This window comes from Staurois parvus, unplaced genomic scaffold (assembly GCF_062004578.1).
Source record: "Staurois parvus isolate SC_StPar_1 unplaced genomic scaffold, SC_StPar_1.0 ptg000413l, whole genome shotgun sequence".
NCBI classification, from domain to species: domain Eukaryota; kingdom Metazoa; phylum Chordata; class Amphibia; order Anura; family Ranidae; genus Staurois; species Staurois parvus.
The window spans coordinates 77,222-101,708 of NW_028318209.1; the positions used below are offsets into that span (position 1 = coordinate 77,222).

At 51.7% G+C, this 24,487-nt stretch overlaps 1 protein-coding gene across 1 annotated transcript in view; it reads left to right on the forward strand.

Annotated features, from left to right (window-relative positions):
- Positions 1-10,114: 10,114 nt before the first annotated feature.
- The window catches only part of LOC149454976 (lysyl oxidase homolog 4-like), a gene marked incomplete at its 3' end in the record, with an annotated part of 222,569 nt that continues 208,196 nt past the window's right edge, over positions 10,115-24,487 (forward strand). The window contains 1 exon segment of the mRNA XM_089686826.1: positions 10,115-10,206.

Below are 24,487 nucleotides of genomic sequence, written 5' to 3' on the forward strand. Positions count from 1 at the left end.
GATTATTGATCCCGGGAATATCCGAATATTGATCCAGGGAATATCCGATTATTGATCCCGGGAATATCCGAATATTGATCCCGGGAATATCCGATTATTGATCCAGGGAACATCCGATTGCCTCTCGGGGGATCAGGAAGAGGCTCCCTGCATGAGCAAAGAATTGGGCCCGTTTACCGTCCTTCAGACGTTAGAGGGGCCGGACTGTGGCCATCAGGAGTAGAAAATGTCCCTCATCATTTGGAGTAAACAATACCCCATCCTTGGTGTCATTGGTAGGAATTGTGTCTCACTGTTGGTGTCATTGCACCCTATTTTTGATGGTATTTGGAAGAACTGTGCCCCATCATTGGTGTCTTTGGTGGGAATTGTGCCCCATCATTGGTGTCAGTGGGAGGAATAGTGTCCCATCATTGGTGTCAGTGGGAGGAATAGTGCCCCATCATTGGTGTCAGTGGGGGGAATAGTGCCCCATCATTGGTGTCAGTGGGAGGAATAGTGACCCATCATTGGTGTCAGTGGGAGGAATAGTGCTCCATCATTGGTGTCAGTGGGAGGAATAGTGCCCCATCATTGGTGTCAGTGGGAGGAATAGTGCCCCATCATCAGTGTCAGTGGGAGGAATAGTACCCCGTCATTGGTGTCAGTGGGAGGAATAGTGCCCCGTCATCGGTGTCAGTGGGAGGAATAGTGCCCCGTCATCGGTGTCAGTGGGAGGAATAGCGCCCCGTCATCGGTGTCAGTGGGAGGAATAGCGCCCCGTCATCGGTGTCAGTGGGAGGAATAGCGCCCCGTCATCGGTGTCAGTGGGAGGAATAGCGTCCCGTCATCGGTGTCAGTGGGAGGAATAGCGTCCCGTCATCGGTGTCAGTGGGAGGAATAGCGTCCCGTCATCGGTGTCAGTGGGAGGAATAGCGCCCCGTCATCGGTGTCAGTGGGAGGAATAGCGCCCCGTCATTGGTGTCAGTGGGAGGAATAGCGCCCCGTCATCGGTGTCAGTGGGAGGAATAGCGCCCCGTCATTGGTGTCAGTGGGAGGAATAGCGCCCCGTCATTGGTGTCAGTGGGAGGAATAGCGCCCCATCATTGGTGTCAGTGGGAGGAATAGCGCCCCGTCATTGGTGTCAGTGGGAGGAATAGTGCCCCATCATTGGTGTCAGTGGGAGGAATAGTGTCCCATCATTGGTGTCAGTGGGAGGAATAGTGCCCCATCATTGGTGTCAGTGAGAGGAATAGTGCCCCATCATTGGTGTCAGTGAGAGGAATAGTGCCCCATCATTGGTGTCAGTGGGAGGAATAGTTTTTTTGCCTTCCTCTGGATCCACTGTGGGTGGAGGATTATAACTTTTTATGGTTGAACTGGATGGACTTTTGTCTTTTTTCAGCCAGACTAACTATGGAACTATATGGAACGCTCTCAGATCTGTGATTTACAACAATCTCTGGTGGTCGGTGAAGTCTGTCCTCCACACGTTAAATCCTAATTGTAATGTTTCCAGGAGGATGTGACACGCGTGATGTGCTCCTGGTATGTGGAGCGGGTCATGTCCCTGTAGCCTTCAGGAATTCTTCGTTCTCTGGGATTGGACCACCTTGAAGACCTCCGAAGTCAACACTGAAATGAGATGTTCTCCTTCTATGATCCTCTGATGGGGAAGCTTTGCCAAGACTTGCTAGACATCGAAAAGTTACAAAAACAGATTTTCTAGGAGAATCATTTCCTGTAGATGGTATCTGTCATGAGAGAACTTGGGGCGCCGTATAATGAGGGGGGCTCCTTCTGAAGATACCAGACAACTGGCTGTAAGGCCGACCTGATTGGTCACTGACCCAGAACACGGATGTAGAGGCATTGGCCCTCCATGCTGGATGTACTGGAGGAAAGGAGCTTCTCTGGCCAATGAGGACCTGGAACCATCACTTCATGGAGAAGAAGAAGCTTCCATCACACGGGAACTCGGCGGAGAGCAAAGACCCAACGATGACGTCACCCGCCCTACAGACTGGAATACACAACTTTACCGTCTCATTAATGTAGAAGGAAACCCTCTCAGCCCCCGGAACTCGCATGCCTCATCCATTGGTGGACCAATAGGAAGGAAGATCATAGTTACTGGTTTTATACTTTTTTTTTTTTAACATTTCTTCAGTGTCTTCCTGGTTTCTGGCCTAGGTCAAAATGATGTCATCCTTCACGGGAGGAGGGGTTTTCTCACCTAAATACACCCTTCTGCCTGCATGCCTGAGCTAAGGGCGGATGGATTCAAGGAAGTAAATGCTCCATGGAACAAAATAAAGCATGCATGGATGGATGGATGGAGATATGGATGGATTGGTGGAGACATGGATGGATGGATGGTGGAGACAGAGATGGGTGGAGACATGGATGGATGGATATGGGTGGATGGATGGATGTGTGGAGACATGGATGGGTGGATGGATGGAGACATGGATGGATGGATGTGTAGAGACATGGATGGATGATTGTGTGGAGACATGGATGGATGGAAACATGGATGGATGGAGACATGGACAGGTGGATGGAGACATGGATGGATGGATGGGTGGATGGATGGAGACATGGATGGATGGGTGGATGGATGGAGACATAGATGGATGGATGGAGACATGGATGGATGGGGGGATACATGGATAGATGGATGGATGAATGGAGACATGGACAGATGGATGGATGGAGACATGGACGGACGGATGGATGGAGACATGGATGAATGGATGGAGACATGGATGGATGGATGGATGGATGGGTGGATGGATGGAGACATGGATGGATGGATGGAGACATGGATGGATGGATGGATGGATGGAAACATGGATGGATGGATGGAGACATGGATGGATAGATGTGTGGAGACATGGATGGGTGGATGGATGAAGACATTGATGGATGGATGGATGGATGTGTGGAGACACGGATGGATGATTGTGTGGAGACATGGATGGATGATTGTGTGGAGACATGGATGGATGGAAACATGGATGGATGGAGACATGGATGGATGGATGGAGACATGGATGGATGGATGGGTGGATGGATGGAGACATGGATGGATGGAGACATAGATGGATAGATGGAGACATGGATGGATGGGGGGGATACATGGATAGATGGATGGATGGAGACATGGCCAGATGGATGGATGGATGGAGACATGGATGGATGGAGACATGGATGGGTGGATTGATGAAGACATGGACGGATGGGTGCATGGATGGAGACATGGATGGATGGATGGATGGATGGAGACATGGATGGAGACATGGATGGATGGGTGGATGGATGGAGACATGGATGAATGGATGGATGGAGACATGGATGGATGGAGACATGGATGGGTGGATTGATGAAGACATGGACGGATGGGTGCATGGATGGAGACATGGATGGATGGATGGATGGAGACATGGATGGATGGAGACATGGATGGATGGAGACATGGATGGATGGATAGAGACATGGATGGATGGATGGAGACATGGATGGATGGATGGATGGGGGAGTTTGCTTTGAATATAAAAAGGAACTCCATAACATTTGAGTTTGTGGGGCTCAGAGACAGTTTAGTTCCTCTCCGACTTTTGGCAATCACGGTCACCAGGACACATGGAGGGGGGATCTCCCTAATGGGGATGCAGACTGGAATAAAAACCTGCCAGGGGGTCTTCCCCTTCCCCATTGGTCCTCCTGGATGGGTGGGTTCCTCCCTCCCCCCTGGTGGATGTCTCCCGGGTATTGGAAGGTCCTCTCTTGTTCTGGTTGGAAATGTCCTCAGAATGTGGAGAACATCTCGGCGTCCTTCTCTGGGGAAGGCGGATTGCTGAGTTGTTTCTGCAGGAAATTCAGGAACACTTCTATACTGCACAGCTATTAGTGGGGGGCTCAGAGTGGCCCCCCATCCATAGAGGACAGACGTGCTGCACGTAGTGGGCGGAGGGCTTCATTCAGCGCACGGCCAGAAGAGCGACTCGCAGTGCTCAGTCTAACAATGGATGGATCTGAGCTGAAGTCTGCAACATATCAGAGGTCCGGCGTCCTGTCCTGGAGGTCTCTCCAAATACAACTCCATCTGAAATGATCGATTATATCGGAAAATACCAATTCCCACCAGTCCTCCTCTGACCACAACACTCCCACCAGTTCTCCTCTGACCACAACACTTCCCACCAGTCCTCCTCTGACCACAACACTTCCCACCAGTCCTCCTCTGACCACAACACTCCCACCAGTCCTCCTCTGACCACAACACTTCCCACCAGTCCTCCTCTGACCACAACACTTCCCACCAGTCCTCCTCTGACCACAACACTCCCACCAGTCCTCCTCTGACCACAACACTTCCCACCAGTCCTCCTCTGACCACAACACTCTCACCAGTCCTCCTCTGACCACAACACTCTCACCAGTCCTCCTCTGACCACAACACTCCCACCAGTTCTCCTCTGACCACAACACTTCCCACCAGTCCTCCTCTGACCACAACACTTCCCACCAGTCCTCCTCTGACCACAACACTCCCACCAGTCCTCCTCTGACCACAACACTTCCCACCAGTCCTCCTCTGACCACAACACTTCCCACCAGTCCTCCTCTGACCACAACACTCCCACCAGTCCTCCTCTGACCACAACACTTCCCACCAGTCCTCCTCTGACCACAACACTCTCACCAGTCCTCCTCTGACCACAACACTCTCACCAGTCCTCCTCTGACCACAACACTCTCACCAGTCCTCCTCTGACCACAACACTCTCACCAGTCCTCCTCTGACCACAACACTCTCACCAGTCCTCCTCTGACCACAACACTCTCACCAGTCCTCCTCTGACCACAACACTCCCACCAGTCCTCCTCTGACCACAACACTCCCACCAGTCCTCCTCTGACCACAACACTTCCCACCAGTCCTCCTCTGACCACGACACTTCCCACCAGTCCTCCTCTGACCACAACACTCCCACCAGTCCTCCTCTGACCACAACACTTCCCACCAGTCCTCCTCTGACCACAACACTCCCACCAGTCCTCCTCGGCATCATTCAGATGTTCAGTGGCAGACTTCAGACGGGCCTGGACATGGGCTTTCTTGAGCAGAGGGACCGTGCGGGCACTGCAGGATTTCAGTCCTTGTCGGCGTAGTGTGTTACCAATTGTTTTCTTGGTGACTGTGGTCCCAGCTGCCTGGAGATCATTGACAAGATCCTCACGTGTAGTTCTGGGATGATTCCTCACTGTTCTCATGATCATTGACACTCCACGAGGTGAGATCTTGCATGGTGCACCAGACCTAGGGAGACTGACACTTGTTTTGTGTTTCTTCCATTTGTGAATGATTGCACCAACTGTTGTCACCTTCTCACCAAGCTGCTTGGCCATAGTTTGGTAGCCCAGTCCAGCCTTGTGTAGGTCTACCATCTTGTCCCTGACATCCTTGGACAGCTCTTTGGTCTTTGCCATGGTGGAGAGTTTGGAATCTGATGGTTTGATGGCTCCTGTGGACAGGTGTCTTTTATACAGGTAACACAATGAGATTAGCAGCACTCCCTTTAAGAGACTGCTTCTAATCTCAGCTTGTTACCTGTATGAGAGACACCTGGGAGCCAGAAATCCTGCTGAATGATAGGGGATCAAATCCTTCTTTCCCTCATGAACATGCAGATCCGTCATCATTTGTTAGACGCATTTCTGCTGAATTTGTTGCTGTATTCTGTCTCTCAGTGTTACACCGAACATTCCATTGTTAGACCGATCGTTTCTGTGTGAGGGGCGAACATTCCATTGTTAGACCGATCGTTTCTGTGTGAGGGGCGAACATTCCATTGTTAGACCGATCGTTTCTGTGTGAGGGGCGAACATTCCATTGTTAGACCGATCATTTCTGTGTGAGGGGCGAACATTCCATTGTTAGACCGATCGTTTCTGTGTGAGGGGCGAACATTCCATTGTTAGACCGATCATTTCTGTGTGAGGGGTGAACATTCCATTGTTAGACCGATCGTTTCTGTGTGAGGGGCGAACATTCAGCATCAGGGGGGCAAATACGCATTTCCTGCACTGTATGTAACTATGTAATCATGGAACATTGGATCTGTGTAACTATGGAACTCCTGTGGTGTTGCAGATCTCACCTGTTGGGGGTCTCATTAACGTTGGGCTCCCATAATCCCATTCATATAAAACAAACGAGATGCGATTTCCGAGTTGCACAAATTCTTTCTTTTTCTTCTGTGAAGATTGTTGCGGCGGCGCGGGTTCCGGCGCGGGTTCCGGCGCGGGTTCCGGTGTGGGACGGCTCTTCATGGAGCTGCAGTTGTAGTCGGAGGATCCTGCGCCGTCGCGCTAATCTTTGTAGGAAGAAAAGAAAGAATTTGTACAACTCGGAGATCTCGTTTGTTTTTGGGATGTTTTATATATATATTGCAGAGAGTTGTGGGGACCTGAAGACATGGAAACCAGTGGGAGGGTGTATGGGGGTCTCCTTGCAGGGGGGGTGTATTGGGCCTGGGGGGGGGGGATACCTTTCCATGGAGGGGCCGACTCTACCTTGAATGAAGTGGGAGGGTGTATGGGGGTCTCTTTGCAGGGGGGGGGGATACCTTTCCATGGAGGGGCCGACTCTACCTTGAATGAAGTGGGAGGGTGTATGGGGGTCTCTTTGCGGGGGGGGGGTGTATTGGGCCTGGGGGGGGGGGATACCTTTCCATGGAGGGGCCGACTCTACCTTGAATGAAGTGGGAGGGTGTATGGGGGTCTCTTTGCGGGGGGGGGGTGTATTGGGCCTGGGGGGGGGGGGATACCTTTCCATGGAGGGGCCGACTCTACCTTGAATGAAGTGGGAGGGTGTATGGGGGTCTCTTTGTGGGGGGGGGTGTATTGGGCCTGGGGGGGGGATACCTTTCCATGGAGGGGCCGACTCTACCTTGAATGAAGTGGGAGGGTGTATGGGGGTCTCTTTGCGGGGGGGGTGTATTGGGCCTGGGGGGGGGGGATACCTTTCCATGGAGGGGCCGACTCTACCTTGAATGAAGTGGGAGGGTGTATGGGGGTCTCTTTGCAGGGGGGGGGGGATACCTTTCCATGAAGGGGCCGACTCTACCTTGAATGAAGTGGGAGGGTGTATGGGGGTCTCTTTGCAGGGGGGGGGGATACCTTTCCATGGAGGGGCCGACTCTACCTTGAATGAAGTGGGAGGGTGTATGGGGGTCTCTTTGCGGGGGGGGGGTGTATTGGGCCTGGGGGGGGGGATACCTTTCCATGGAGGGGCCGACTCTACCTTGAATGAAGTGGGAGGGTGTATGGGGGTCTCTTTGCGGGGGGGGGTGTATTGGGGCTGGGGGGGGGGATACCTTTCCATGGAGGGGCCGACTCTACCTTGAATGAAGTGGGAGGGTGTATGGGGGTCTCTTTGCGGGGGGGGGGGGTGTATTGGGCCTGGGGGGGGGGGGATACCTTTCCATGGAGGGGCCGACTCTACCTTGAATGAAGTGGGAGGGTGTATGGGGGTCTCTTTGCAGGGGGGGGGGTGTATTGGGCCTGGGGGGGGGGATACCTTTCCATGGAGGGGCCGACTCTACCTTGAATGAAGTGGGAGGGTGTATGGGGGTCTCTTTGCAGGGGGGGGGATACCTTTCCATGGAGGGGCCGACTCTACCTTGAATGAAGTGGGAGGGTGTATGGGGGTCTCTTTGCGGGGGGGGGTGTATTGGGCCTGGGGGGGGATACCTTTCCATGGAGGGGCCGACTCTACCTTGAATGAAGTGGGAGGGTGTATGGGGGTCTCTTTGCAGGGGGGGGGGTGATACCTTTCCATGGAGGGGCCGACTCTACCTTGAATGAAGTGGGAGGGTGTATGGGGGTCTCTTTGCAGGGGGGGGGATACCTTTCCATGGAGGGGCCGACTCTACCTTGAATGAAGTGGGAGGGTGTATGGGGGTCTCTTTGCGGGGGGGGGTGTATTGGGCCTGGGGGGGGAATACCTTTCCATGGAGGGGCCGACTCTACCTTGAATAAAGTGGGAGGGTGTATGGGGGTCTCTTTGCGGGGGGGGGGTGTATTGGGCCTGGGGGGGGGGATACCTTTCCATGGAGGGGCCGACTCTACCTTGAATGAAGTGGGAGGGTGTATGGGGGTCTCTTTGCAGGGGGGGGGGGATACCTTTCCATGGAGGGGCCGACTCTACCTTGAATGAAGTGGGAGGGTGTATGGGGGTCTCTTTGCAGGGGGGGGGGATACCTTTCCATGGAGGGGCCGACTCTACCTTGAATGAAGTGGGAGGGTGTATGGGGGCCTCTTTGCAGGGGGGGGGGATACCTTTCCATGGAGGGGCCGACTCTACTTTGAATGAAGTGGGAGGGTGTATGGGGGTCTCTTTGCGGGGGGGGGGTGTATTGGGCCTGGGGGGGGGGGGATACCTTCCCATGGAGGGGCCGACTCTACCTTGAATGAAGTGGGAGGGTGTATGGGGGTCTCTTTGCAGGGGGGGGGTGTATTGGGCCTGGGGGGGGGGATACCTTTCCATGGAGGGGCCGACTCTACCTTGAATGAAGTGGGAGGGTGTATGGGGGTCTCTTTGCAGGGGGGGGGGATACCTTTCCATGGAGGGGCCGACTCTACTTTGAATGAAGTGGGTGGGTGTATGGGGGTCTCTTTGCGGGGGGGGGGTGTATTGGGCCTGGGGGGGGGGGGATACCTTCCCATGGAGGGGCCGACTCTACCTTGAATGAAGTGGGAGGGTGTATGGGGGTCTCTTTGCAGGGGGGGGGGTGTATTGGGCCTGGGGGGGGGGGATACCTTTCCATGGAGGGGCCGACTCTACCTTGAATGAAGTGGGAGGGTGTATGGGGGTCTCTTTGCAGGGGGGGGGATACCTTTCCATGGAGGGGCCGACTCTACCTTGAATGAAGTGGGAGGGTGTATGGGGGTCTCTTTGCGGGGGGGGGTGTATTGGGCCTGGGGGGGGGGATACCTTCCCATGGAGGGGCCGACTCTACCTTGAATGAAGTGGGAGGGTGTATGGGGGTCTCTTTGCAGGGGGGGGGGGATACCTTTCCATGGAGGGGCCGACTCTACCTTGAATGAAGTGGGAGGGTGTATGGGGGTCTCTTTGCAAGGGGGGGGGATACCTTTCCATGGAGGGGCCGACTCTACCTTGAATGAAGTGGGAGGGTGTATGGGGGTCTCTTTGCAAGGGGGGGGGATACCTTTCCATGGAGGGGCCGACTCTACCTTGAATGAAGTGGGAGGGTGTATGGGGGTCTCTTTGCAGGGGGGGGGATACCTTTCCATGGAGGGGCCGACTCTACCTTGAATGAAGTGGGAGGGTGTATGGGGGTCTCTTTGCAGGGGGGGGGGATACCTTTCCATGGAGGGGCCGACTCTACCTTGAATGAAGTGGGAGGGTGTATGGGGGTCTCTTTGCAAGGGGGGGGGGATACCTTTCCATGGAGGGGCCGACTCTACCTTGAATGAAGTGGGAGGGTGTATGGGGGTCTCTTTGCGGGGGGGGGTGTATTGGGCCTGGGGGGGGGGATACCTTCCCATGGAGGGGCCGACTCTACCTTGAATGAAGTGGGAGGGTGTATGGGGGTCTCTTTGCAGGGGGGGGGGATACCTTTCCATGGAGGGGCCGACTCTACCTTGAATGAAGTGGGAGGGTGTATGGGGGTCTCTTTGCAAGGGGGGGGGATACCTTTCCATGGAGGGGCCGACTCTACCTTGAATGAAGTGGGAGGGTGTATGGGGGTCTCTTTGCAAGGGGGGGGGATACCTTTCCATGGAGGGGCCGACTCTACCTTGAATGAAGTGGGAGGGTGTATGGGGGTCTCTTTGCAAGGGGGGGGGATACCTTTCCATGGAGGGGCCGACTCTACCTTGAATGAAGTGGGAGGGTGTATGGGGGTCTCTTTGCAGGGGGGGGGGATACCTTTCCATGGAGGGGCCGACTCTACCTTGAATGAAGTGGGAGGGTGTATGGGGGTCTCTTTGCGGGGGGGTGTATTGGGCCTGGGGGGGGGATACCTTTCCATGGAGGGGCCGACTCTACCTTGAATGAAGTGGGAGGGTGCAGAGGAATCCGCTCTGCCTGTGTGAACAAACATCCCACTGAGAGAGAGATTTGGGAAGAGGACGGAGCTGGAATTCTGGATGAAGAATCGCTCTGAGATCCTGGCTGCTGCTAAACCACTCCTGGTGAGTTCCCCGTTCATCAATCATTGTGTATTGGCTGCTGATCTGTGTGTGTGTGTGTGGGGGGGGGGGGGGTTCTACAGATTGTATGCTGATTGGACAGAGAAGGTTGATGTTCATGTTGAATTGTTGGAGGATTTGTGTTGGATGATTAACAGTCACTCAGCTGCCATCAAACTGCAACAAAGTTTCTTTTTTTTTTTCTTGGATTCTCTTTGGGTTCACATATATGTGGTGCAGTACATCACGCGTGATTCGCCCAGGGACCGCGCTGCATTCCCTGCAGATCACATGCAATTTACCGCGCCGCATTCCCTGCAGATCACATGCAATGTACAGTGCCGCATTCCCTGCAGATCACATGCGATGTACCGTGCCGCATTCCCTGCAGATCACATGCAATGTACAGTGCCGCATTCCCTGCAGATCACATGCGATGTACCGTGCCGCGTTCCCTGCGGATCACATGCGATGTACCGTGCCGCGTTCCCTGCAGATCACATGCGATGTACCTCATTCCCTGCAGATCACATGCAATGTACCGCACCGCATTCCCTGCAGATCACATGCGATGTACCGTGCCGCATTCCCTGCGGATCACATGCGATGTACCGTGCCGCGTTCCCTGCGGATCACATGCGATGTACCGTGCCGCGTTCCCTGCAGATCACATGCGATGTACCTCATTCCCTGCAGATCACATGCGATGTACTACGCTGCATTCCCTGCAGATCACATGCGATGTACCTCATTCCCTGCAGATCACATGCGATGTACTACGCTGCATTCCCTGCAGATCACATGCGATGTACCTCATTCCCTGCAGATCACATGCGATGTACTGCGCTGCATTCCCTGCAGATCACATGCGATGTACCGCGCCGCATTGTCTGCAGATCACATGCGATGTACGGCACCGCATTCCCTGCAGATCACATGCAATGTACCGCGCCGCATTGTCTGCAGATCACATGCGATGTACGGCACCGCATTCCCTGCAGATCACATGCGATGTACCGCACCGCGTTCCCTGCAGATCACATGCGATGTACCGCACCGCATTCCCTGCGGATCACATGCGATTGGAGTCGTACATTTTGTATGGATCTAATCTCACCGCACCCGCCCCAAAATCACGCAGGACCCTTTTTTTGGGGTCACACTAGAATCGGATCACACGGGTATTCACATCTATGGGATCCTGTAGATCGCACTGCGTTTTGCAGACCGCTTTCGGGGTGTTGTTAACTGAACATGACACCCGCAGCGGTTCTCATGAACGGGGTGCGATTCTGATGCAGAATTCAAACACAAAACGCTGCCGATTCCTCGCCGCATCCGTGTGAACGCATCCTCGCACCTGCGGAACGTTTGTTTTTCACCCCTCCATTGACGGACGAGCCCTCAGTCTGGGATCACACGGATACAGTTTTCTGTGCGAATTCCACGCCCCATCAGTGTGACCCCGGGCTGAATATTGGGAACAAACAACATTGAAAAGTGACACAAAGTGAGCGCCGAACTCCTCCGACACATCCTACAGATACATCGTCATATTCCATTCATTGTATGTATGATGGGGAGGATTTCGGAGAGAAAGGAGGACTGAGAGGAGAGGAATGCACCCCGGGTTCACATTGATGCCGTCCGGAATTTGCAACATTTTCTGTGCATCAGAATCGCACCCCGTTCATGCAAGCCGCTGCGGGGGTGTATGTTAAGGTAATGACACCCTGAAATCAGTTTGCAAAATGCGGTGCAATGTGACACCTTCCACAATGGGGGGGACACCTTACACAATGGGGGGGACACCTTACACAATGGGGGGGACACCTTACACAATGAGAGGGGCACATACCATGATAAGGGGGCACCTTCCACAATGAGGGGCGCACCTTCCACAATGAGGGGGACACCTTCCACAATGAGGGGGGCACATACCATGATAAGGGGGCACCTTCCACAATGAGAGGGGCACATACCATGATAAAAGGGCACCTTCCACAATGAGGGGGGCACATACCATGATAAGGGGGCACCTTCCACAATGAGAGGGGCACATACCATGATAAGGGGGCACCTTCCACAATGAGGGGGGCACATACCATGATAAGGGGGCACCTTCCACAATGAGAGGGGCACATACCATGATAAGGGGGCACCTTCCACAATGAGGGGGGCACATACCATGATAAGGGGGCACCTTCCACAATGAGAGGGGCACATACCATGATAAGGGGGCACCTTCCACAATGAGGGGAGCACCTTCCAAAATGAGGGGGGCACATACCATGATAAGGGGGCCCCTTCCACAATGAGGGGGGCACATACCATGATAAGGGGGCACCTTCCACAATGAGGGGGGCACATACCATGATAAGGGGGCACCTTCCACAATGAGGGGGCACATACCATGATAACGGGGCACCTTCCACAATGAGGGGGGCACATACCATGATAAGGGGGCACCTTCCACAATGAGGGGGCACATACCATGATAACGGGGCACCTTCCACAATGAGGGGGGCACATACCATGATAAGGGGGCACCTTCCACAATGAGGGGGCACATACCATGATAACGGGGCACCTTCCACAATGAGGGGGGCACATACCATGATAAGGGGGCACCTTCCACAATGAGGGGGGCACATACCATGATAAGGAGGCACCTTCCACAATGAGGGGGGCACATACCATGATAAGGGGGCACCTTCCACAATGAGGGGGGCACATACCATGATAAGGAGGCACCTTCCACAATGAGGGGGGCACATACCATGATAAGGGGGCACATTTCACAATAAGGGGGGCGCATTCTACAATGAGGGGGACATATACCATGATTAAGGGGCAGGGGCAGACTGACCATTCGAGCACTTGGGCACTGCCGAGGGCCCGGGGTCAGTAGGGGGCCCCATGAAATGCACCTGGTACCTTTCATAGGATTTTTTTGGGTGTGCTTTAAGTGTGGGCAAGGGCACAGGGGCCCCATGATCCCCTATTGTCCGGGGGCCTCATGAGTTGTCAGTCCGCCCCTGTTAGGGGGGCACATACCATGATTAGGAGGGTACATTCCATGATGAGGGAGGCACATACCATGATTAGGGGGGTACATTCCATGATGAGGGGGGCACATTCCATGATTGGGGGGGCACATACCATGATTAGGAGGGTACATTCCATGATGAGGGAGGCACATACCATGATGAGGGGGGGGGGGGGGCACATTTCAGTTTCAGTTCCAGTTCCACATTAAGGTAACGACACCCTGAAATCAGTTTGTAAAACGCGGAGCAATGTGCAGAATCGGATCTCAGGGGTGTGAACATTTATGCAATCCGATTCCGGTGCGGACTAAGAGAGTCCTGCACTACTCTGGGTGTGGTGCCATCTCAGCCCCACATAATGTATGCCTCAGATTAAAACTGGGCAGCACAGTGGCTGAGTGGTCAGCACTTCCGTCTGGCAGTATTCGGGTCGTTGGTTCAAATCCCAACCACAGCATTACCTGCCTGGAGTTTGCATGTTCTCCCTTTGCCTGCGTGGGTTTCCTCCGGGTACTCCAGTTTCCTCCGACACTCCAAAGACATGCTGGGAGGTGAATTGGCTCCTGTCTGCATTGTCCCTAGTCTGTGTATGTATGAATGTGAGTTAGAGACCTTAGATTGTACGCTCCTCGGGGGCGGGGACTGATGTGAATGTACAATATATATGTAAAGCGCGGAGTACATTGATGGCGATATATAAGAACCTGTAATAAATAAATCTCACCGCACAGAAATGTGATCTGCAGAGAATGCGGCACAGAAATCACATGTGATCTGCAGAGAATGCGGCACAGAAATCACATGTGATCTGCAGAGAATGCGGCACAGAAATCACATGTGATCTGCAGAGAATGCGGCACAGAAATCACATGTGATCTGCAGGGAATGCGGCACAGAAATCACATGTGATCTGCAGGGAATGCGGCACAGACATGTGATCTGCAGAGAATGCGGCACAGAAATCACATGATCTGCAGGGAATGCGGCACAGAAATCACATGTGATCTGCAGAGAATGCGGCACAGAAACCACATGTGATCTGCAGAGAATGCGGCACAGGAACCACATGTGATCTGCAGAGAATGCGGCACAGAAATCACATGTGATCTGCAGAGAATGCGGCACAGAAATCACATGTGATCTGCAGAGAATGCGGCACAGAAACCACATGTGATCTGCAGAGAATGCGGCACAGAAATCACATGTGATCTGCAGAGAATGCGGCACAGAAACCACATGTGATCTGCAGAGAATGCGGCACAGAAATCACATGTGATCTGCAGAGAATGCGGCACAGAAATCCCATGATCTGCAGAGAATGCGGCACAGAAATCACATGTGATCTGCAGAGAATGCGGCACAGAAATCACATGTGATCTGCAGGGAATGCGGCACAGAAATCACATGTGATCTGCAGAGAATGCGGCACAGAAACCACATGTGATCTGCAGAGAATGCGGCACAGAAATCCCATGATCTGCAGAGAATGCGGCACAGAAATCACATGTGATCTGCAGAGAATGCGGCACAGAAATCACATGTGATCTGCAGGGAATGCGGCACAGAAATCACATGTGATCTGCAGAGAATGCGGCACAGAAATCACATGTGATCTGCAGGGAATGCGGCACAGACATGTGATCTGCAGAGAATGCGGCACAGAAATCACATGATCTGCAGAGAATGCGGCACAGAAACCACATGTGATCTGCAGAGAATGCGGCACAGAAACCACATGTGATCTGCAGAAAATGCGGCACAGAAATCACATGTGATCTGCAGAGAATGCGGCACAGAAATCACATGTGATCTGCAGAGAATGCGGCACAGAAATCACATGTGATCTGCAGGGAATGCGGCACAGAAATCACATGTGATCTGCAGAGAATGCGGCACAGAAATCACATGATCTGCAGAGAATGCGGCACAGAAACCACATGTGATCTGCAGAGAATGCGGCACAGAAACCACATGTGATCTGCAGAGAATGCGGCACAGAAATCACATGTGATCTGCAGAGAATGCGGCACAGAAATCACATGTGATCTGCAGGGAATGCGGCACAGAAATCACATGTGATCTGCAGAGAATGCGGCACAGAAATCACATGTGATCTGCAGGGAATGCGGCACAGAAATCACATGTGATCTGCAGAGAATGCGGCACAGAAATCACATGTGATCTGCAGGGAATGCGGCACAGACATGTGATCTGCAGAGAATGCGGCACAGAAATCACATGATCTGCAGAGAATGCGGCACAGAAACCACATGTGATCTGCAGAGAATGCGGCACAGAAACCACATGTGATCTGCAGAAAATGCGGCACAGAAATCACATGTGATCTGCAGAGAATGCGGCACAGAAATCACATGTGATCTGCAGAGAATGCGGCACAGAAATCACATGTGATCTGCAGGGAATGCGGCACAGACATGTGATCTGCAGAGAATGCGGCACAGAAATCACATGATCTGCAGAGAATGCGGCACAGAAACCACATGTGATCTGCAGAGAATGCGGCACAGAAATCACATGTGATCTGCAGAGAATGCGGCACAGAAATCACATGTGATCTGCAGGGAATGCGGCACAGACATGTGATCTGCAGAGAATGCGGCACAGAAATCACATGATCTGCAGGGAATGCGGCACAGAAATCACATGTGATCTGCAGAGAATGCGGCACAGAAACCACATGTGATCTGCAGAGAATGCGGCACAGAAATCACATGATCTGCAGGGAATGCGGCACAGAAATCACATGTGATCTGCAGAGAATGCGGCACAGAAACCACATGTGATCTGCAGAGAATGCGGCACAGAAATCACATGTGATCTGCAGAGAATGCGGCACAGAAACCACATGTGATCTGCAGAGAATGCGGCACAGAAATCACATGATCTGCAGGGAATGCGGCACAGAAATCACATGTGCCTTACAGCGAAGTCGCATGATTTTAAAGTCAGATGACACGCTGATTTCAGGTGCGATTTACAAGATATCTGACACAGACGTCTATGAAAATCGCACCAAAAGTAGCGCATGGACTACTATAGAAATCGGTGCGACTCCGACCGAGACAGAACCGCGCCGATATGACCGCTCTAATTATGGACTTGGCATGCAATTTACAAGTCACCTGGCATGGCAAGTCGCACTCAGTGTGGCCGGGGTGTTAGTTCCCAGTCATACCCGTGTGATTTCAGGTGCGATTTACGAATTAAAATCGCACCTGAAATTGCATCTAATGAATGTCAGCGTCTTAACACGTGCGATTTGCTGAGCGCCATTTCTATAGTTCCTGCGTGACTTTTTCTGCCGTTTTGTTGCGATTTCACAGACGTAGAATAGAATGGAAATCTCAGTTGCAGAACTTTTTTGGTCACGGAGCACTGCACATGTTTTTAGCGTGTATTTTTGACGTGTTTGTAGCGCTTTTGCTGTGTGACCAAACACGCGGATCCCATGAAGCCGCACATCTCTGCAGACCCATTGGTATGGGAATGAATGGCAGTCTGAACCTGGGTTCCCACCAGGCCACGCCCCCGACACGTTTCACCCCGCCCCTCGGAGATTTATCAGTATCCCCATGATTAAGCTCCGAGGGGTGGAGTGAAAAGCGTTGGGGGCGTGGCCTGGTGGGAACCCAGGTTCAGACTGCCATTCATTCCCATACCAATGGGTCTGCAGAGATGTGTGACTTCATGGGATCCATCCTTTGCTTAACACCTGCTTGGAGCTGAGACAAGCTCCTCCCCCGGCCTGCACTGGACACAGGACTGCCTTCCATGACCGGCTCACAACAAACACGCAGCGAACCGTGTGTCTGACAACTGCGTTTGGGGTATATTGGTAGCCTGTTTCTGAAACGCGTGTTTCCTGTGCGTTTTGTCGTGCGACATCAAAACAGCCAAAACGTTGCCAACACAAATCCCAAGCTTTCAAAGTCCCACCAAGACCAGTTTCTTGCACAGCCGACATGTTTCAGGGAACCCCCCCCCCCCTACATCGGGGTCCACTGAACTTTAACCAGAACGGGCTCCCGATTGCACGATTGTTGGTGTCCAGCAGATGTTTTGTTGTGGAAATGTCTGGTGCCCCATATCACACACTCATGTTTTGTGGTGGAAATGTCTGGTGCCCCATATCACACATTCAGATGTTTTGTGGTGGAAATGTCTGGTGTCCCATATCACACATTCAGATGTTTTGTGGTGGAAATGTCTGGTGCCCCATATCACACATTCAGATGTTTTGTGGTGGAAATGTCTGGTGTCCCATATCACACATTCAGATGTTTTGTGGTGGAAATGTCTGGTGCCCCATATCACACATTCAGATGTTTTGTGGTGGAAATGTCTGGTGTCCCATATCACACATTCAGATGTTTTGTGGTGGAAATGTCTGGTGTCCCATATCACACATTCAGATGTTTTGTGGTGGAAATGTCTGGTGCCCCATATCACACATTCAGATGTTTTGTGGTGGAAATGTCTGGTGTCCCATATCACACATTCATGTTTTGTGGTGGAAATGTCTGGTGCCCCATATCACACATTCAGATGTTTTGTGGTGGAAATGTCTGGTGCCCCATATCACACATTCATGTTTTGTGGTGGAAATGTCTGGTGCCCCATATCACACACTCATGTTTTGTGGTGGAAATGTCTGGTGTCCCATATCACACACTCATGTTTTGTGGTGGAAATGTCTGGTGCCCCATATCACACATTCAGATGTTTTGTGGTGGAAATGTCTGGTGCCCCATATCACACATTCAGATGTTTTGTGGTGGAAATGTCTGGTGTCCCATATCACACATTCAGATGTTTTGTGGTGGAAATGTCTGGTGCCCCATATCACACATTCATGTTTTGTGGTGGAAATGTCTGGTGCCCCATATCACACATTCAGATGTTTTGTGGTGGAAATGTCTGGTGCCCCATATCACACACTCATGTTTTGTGGTGGAAATGTCTGGTGCCCCATATCACACACTCAGATGTTTTGTGGTGGAAATGTCTGGTGTCCCATATCACACACTCATGTTTTGTGGTGGAAATGTCTGGTGCCCCATATCACACATTCAGATGTTTTGTGGTGGAAATGTCTGGTGTCCCATATCACACATTCAGATGTTTTGTGGTGGAAATGTCTGGTGCCCCATATCACACATTCAGATGTTTTGTGGTGGAAATGTCTGGTGCCCCATATCACACATTCATGTTTTGTGGTGGAAATGTCTGGTGCCCCATATCACACATTCAGATGTTTTGTGGTGGAAATGTCTGGTGTCCCATATCACACATTCATGTTTTGTGGTGGAAATGTCTGGTGTCCCATATCACACACTCATGTTTTGTGGTGGAAATGTCTGGTGTCCCATATCACACATTCGGATGTTTTGTGGTGGAAATGTCTGGTGTCCCATATCACACATTCGGATGTTTTGTGGTGGAAATGTCTGGTGCCCCATATCACACATTCAGATGTTTTGTGGTGGAAATGTCTGGTGCCCCATATCACACATTCATGTTTTGTGGTGGAAATGTCTGGTGCCCCATATCACACATTCAGATGTTTTGTGGTGGAAATGTCTGGTGCCCCATATCACACACTCATGTTTTGTGGTGGAAATGTCTGGTGCCCCATATCACACATTCAGATGTTTTGTGGTGGAAATGTCTGGTGCCCCATATCACACACTCATGTTTTGTGGTGGAAATGTCTGGTGTCCCATATCACACATTCGGATGTTTTGTGGTGGAAATGTCTGGTGCCCCATATCACACATTCAGATGTTTTGTGGTGGAAATGTCTGGTGTCCCATATCACACATTCAGATGTTTTGTGGTGGAAATGTCTGGTGCCCCATATCACACATTCAGATGTTTTGTGGTGGAAATGTCTGGTGTCCCATATCACACACTCATGTTTTGTGGTGGAAATGTCTGGTGCCCCATATCACACATTCAGATGTTTTGTGGTGGAAATGTCTGGTGCCCCATATCACACACTCGGATGTTTTGTGGTGGAAATGTCTGGTGTCCCATATCACACACTCTCATGTTTTATGGTGGAAATGTCTGGTGTCCCATATCACACACTCATGTTTTGTGGTGGAAATGTCTGGTGTCCCATATCACACACTCATGTTTTGTGGTGGAAATGTCTGGTGCCCCATATCACACATTCAGGATTCTCCTTTCATTCTGGGTTCTGTACTGCAGAAATGAAAGCTGGTTGCTACGGACAACAAACCATGGGCTGCTGTATTTTGAGGCTGCAGTAGACTTTCATTCGAGGTAGAATGTATACCAGTGCCATGGTCAAAGGATATAGGCAAGGCCTGGTAGATGGTCACAGGCTATGGGCAAGGCACAATTGATAGTCACAGGCTATGGGCAAAGCACAGTAGATGGTCACAGGCTATGGGCAAGGCACAGTAGATGGTCACAGGCTATGGGCAAGGCTCAGTCGATGGTCGCAGGCTATGGGCAAGGCTCAGTCGATGGTCGCAGGCTATGGGCAAGGCTCAGTCGATGGTCGCAGGCTATGGGCAAGGCTCAGTCGATGGTCGCAGGCTATGGGCAAGGCTCAGTCGATGGTCGCAGGCTATGGGCAAGGCTCAGTCGATGGTCACAGGCTATGGGCAAGGCTCAGTCGATGGTCACAGGCTATGGGCAAGGCTCAGTAGATGGTCACAGGCTATGGGCAAGGCTCAGTCGATGGTCACAGGCTATGGGCAAGGCTCAGTCGATGGTCACAGGCTATGGGCAAGGCTCAGTCGATGGTCACAGGCTATGGGCAAGGCTCAGTCGATGGTCACAGGCTATGGGCAAGGCTCAGTAGATGGTCACAGGCTATGGGCAAGGCACAGTAGATGGTCACAGGCTATGGGCAAGGCTCAGTCGATGGTCACAGGCTATGGGCAAGGCTCAGTAGATGGTCACAGGCTATGGGCAAGGCTCAGTAGATGGTCACAGGCTATGGACAAGTCACAATTGATGGTCACAGGCTATGGGCAAGGCCCAGTAGATAGTCAGAGACTATGGGCAAGGCCCAGTAGATGGTCAGAGACTATGGGCAAGGCCCAGTAGATGGTCAGAGACTATGGGCAAGGCCCAGTAGATGGTCAGAGACTATGGGCAAGGCCCAGTAGATGGTCAGAGACTATGGGCAAGGCCCAGTAGATGGTCAGAGACTATGGGCAAGGCACAGTAGATGGTAAGAGACTATGGGCAAGGCACAGTAGATGGTCAGAGACTATGGGCAAGGCACAGTAGATGGTCAGAGGCTATGGGCAAGGCACAGTAGATGGTCAGAGGCTATGGGCAAGGCACAGTAGATGGTCAGAGGCTATGGGCAAGGCACAGTAGATGGTCGCAGGCTATGGGCAAGGCACAGTAGATGGTCGCAGGCTATGGGCAAGGCTCTATAGATTGTCAGAGGCTAGGGGCATGGTGCAGTAGATGGTCAGAGGCTAGGGGCATGGTGCAGTAGATGGTCAGCGGCTAGGGGCAAGGTGTAGTAGATCGTCAAAGGCTAGGGTCAAGGTGCAGTAGATGGTAAGAGGCTATGGGCAAGGCACAGTAGATGGTCACAGGCTATGGGCATGGTGCAGTAGATGGTCAGAGGCTATGGGCAAGGCACAATAGATGGTCAGAGGCTATGGGCAAGGTGCAGTAGATGGTCAGAGGCTATGGGCAAGGTGCAGTAGATGGTAAGAGGCTAGGGCCAAGGTGCAGTAGATGGTAAGAGGCTAGGGCCAAGGTGCAGTAGATGGTAAGAGGCTAGGGCCAAGGTGCAGTAGATGGTAAGAGGCTAGGGCCAAGGTGCAGTAGATGGTAAGATGCTAGGGCCAAGGTGCAGTAGATCGTCACAAGCTATGGGCAAGGCTCAGTAGATGGTCACAGGCTATGGGCAAGGCCCAGTAGATGGTAAGAGGCTAGGGCCAAGGTGCAGTAGATCGTCACAAGCTATGGGCAAGGCTCAGTAGATGGTCACAGGCTATGGGCAAGTCACAATTGATGGTCACAGGCTATGGGCAAGGCCCAGTAGATGGTAAGAGGCTAGGGCCAAGGTGCAGTAGATCGTCAGAGGCTATGGGAGACTGAAGCCTAGGGACCTCGAGGTCCACGCAAAAAGTGCCAAAGGCCTGCATGTAGCCTCAAAGCCACACTTTGGGCATCAGGGCTCTAGAATATTCATTACAACAGAACATGAGAGCTGATTTTGCTGACCCCCCTTGTGAATGCTAGCTGCTTGGCTGTCATACTTAGCCTCTGGCTTCAAGATTTTAAGTCACTGACCTACAATAATTATATAGTTGACGAATCCTGACTTTCCTGATGTACATTCTAGATTGGTGACTCAAAGTATTGAAGCCAGCCGATCACCATAATAGCCAGCCCTACATTTCTGTACTGGGAGGCTCCATTTAAAGACTCCTCTGATCAAGCTCTGGTGGGCGGGGCAAAACGCATCAGCGGGCGTGGCTGGCGTGCCAGCTGAGGCCACCCTTCACGGGAGTACACGGGAGGCTTGAGCGGAACCCTTTTCTCTCACTCCTAAACCCACCTAAAAAATCATTAAAACCTTCCTAGTAATGTTTCCAATCTATCGGTGTCCATGCTTTTTTCTTTGGTCAAGCTTTCCTCTTGCAGACATTTCTTGGTGATCCTGCCAGTCCCTGGTAGTCCCTTCTTTGTGGTGGCAACGATCTGCACAGTGCACAAGCTCTATTCCTTCAAATAAGTAAGTTGAGCTTCTCCTTTACAAATCATATCCTGGGTCAGGGGCTAGGCTAAGCCTCGGCGTGTCACATGTCCGAGGACAATGCTTTTTACCCCACCGCCCCCATCCCCACCTCCGTTCTTCTCCCACCACCACCACCATCATGCAATGCAGAGTGCTCTGTCAGTCAAGCATCCGATCCACCCCAAAGATGCATTCCACTCTGCATGGTGGGGGGGAAGGGCATGAAGTGACATCATTAAGACATGTATAGCACAGCCCCTAAAGAGCCACTGGTGAACGTGGCCTTATTCTCCCAGTTAGAACGCATACAGCCAGGCACATAGCATTTTCTTCATCCTTACACTGGCTCAAAATAACAGTCTAGAGGTGTCTTTTTAGGGTTTTATTGGAACATATGTGAAAACCCCCCATGGCCATAGGCCTAGTCCTGGGAATGATATGTCTGCCAGTGCCATCAAGAGGTGTCTTTTTAGGGTTTTATTGGAACATAGAACTTGGGTAAGGGAGCATTGGATACCCCAGAAGAACTGAACACTCGGAGGACTCCTTGACTGATATTGCTGCACTGTATAAAAATGTCCCACAGAATCTCTAATGCTGATGGATGACTACAGTTGCAAGAAAAAAGTATGTGAACCCCTTGGGATTACGTGGAGTTTTGCATGAATTGGGCATAAAATGTGCTCTGAACGTCATCTAAGTCACAACAATAGAAGAACACAGTCTGCTGAACATAATGCTACACAAACATTAGATGTTGCCATGGTTTCATTGCACATAACATGTAAACATTCACAGTGCAGGGAGGAAAAAGTATGTGAACCTTTGGACTTAATAACTGGTTGACCCTCCTTTGGCAGCAATAACCTCAACCAAACGTTTCCTGTAGTTGCAGATCAGACCTGCACAACGATCTGGAGTCATTTTGGACCACTCCTCTTCACAAAACTGTTTCAGTGTAGCAATATTCTTGGGATGTCTGGTGTGAATCGCTCTCTTAAGGTCATGCCACAGCATTTCAATGGGGTTGAGGTCAGGACTCTGACTGGGCCACTCCAGAAGGCGTATTCTGTGCTGTTGCAGCCATTGTTTTGTTGAATGACTTGTATGCTTTGGGTCATTGTCCTGTTGCATCACCCATCCTCTGCGGAGCTTCAGTTGGCGGACAGATGGTCGTACGTTTTCCTGCAAAATGTCTTGATAAACTCTGGAATTCATTTTCCCATCAATGACAACAATCCGTCCAGGCCCTGAGGCAGCAAAGCAGCCCTAAACCATGATGGTCCCTCCGCCATGTTTCACAGTGGGGATGAGGTTTTGATGTTGGTGTGCTGTGCCTTTTTTTCTCCATGGCAACATCTAATGTTTGTGTAGTATTATGCTCAGCAGACTATGTTCTTCTATTGTTGTGACTTAGATGACGTTCAGATCACATTTTATGCCCAATTCATGCAAAACTCCACGTAATCCCAAGGGGTTCACATACTTTTTCTTGCAACTGTATGCCTTCTCCTAGAAGACCAAAAGCTACACATGATCACTGACTCTCCAACACTTGGGTGACCTACGCACATAGCCACAGGATCATCGGTTGCTTCCGATAGATATCCACCAGGCTCTTCACGGTGAGGAAGATACAGGCTCACACCATCATAGGACAGTTGGACACTCCTTCCTCCAACGTCCTCCTGGCTCTTTCCTGTGAGCTCTGTCCTGGCCCAAACTGAGTCCAGGCCTGCAAATAGGCTCTCCAGCTAAGCATAGCTGGGACCTCAGTGTCTTCACAAAGGCTTCTCTAGCACTCCTTCCCTCAGGGGCACAGTCCCTGCACAGGGGTCTCCTCCAGCAGGACTGGGCCAAGGAACACTGCCCCTGCCTCAGGCCTCACACTATTTATGGGCTCTCTCACCACCTACTGGGCATGCCTTCTCAGGGATTGGCTGGAGTGATATAAATATTCAGGCTGCCCACTTCTTTCTTTCTCTCACTATGATTCCAGAATCCTCTAGAATACGGGGAAAAGTAATCTGAGAAGCAGCCAGTGAGACATTGAGCAGGCCAAAACAATCAATCCCTGCTGCTCCGATTACAGAGGAGCGAACTACATTTACCTAACAGCCTACACTAACTAGGAGGGTGCTGCACATGCAACAAGCTGAGGCCTAGCCCAGGTCCGAGCCTTGGACATGATGAGCTCTAAGAACCCTTTCACATGAGCGGACCAATTGATTCTGTTTTTAGGCAGACTATAGAACCCCTGTAGCCGCAACAATAGAATTCCCCAGCAACAATGGACACCCTGGTGACTATAGATCCACCCCAGCAACAATAGACTCCCAACAGCCTGCATCAAGAGACCCTAGAGTAGCCAGCAACAATAGACCCCTCCTTTAACAGTAGATCCCTCCCAACATGATTAATTCCCAGAAACATAAGACCCATCCCCCAGCAAAAATAGATCCCCCATCAG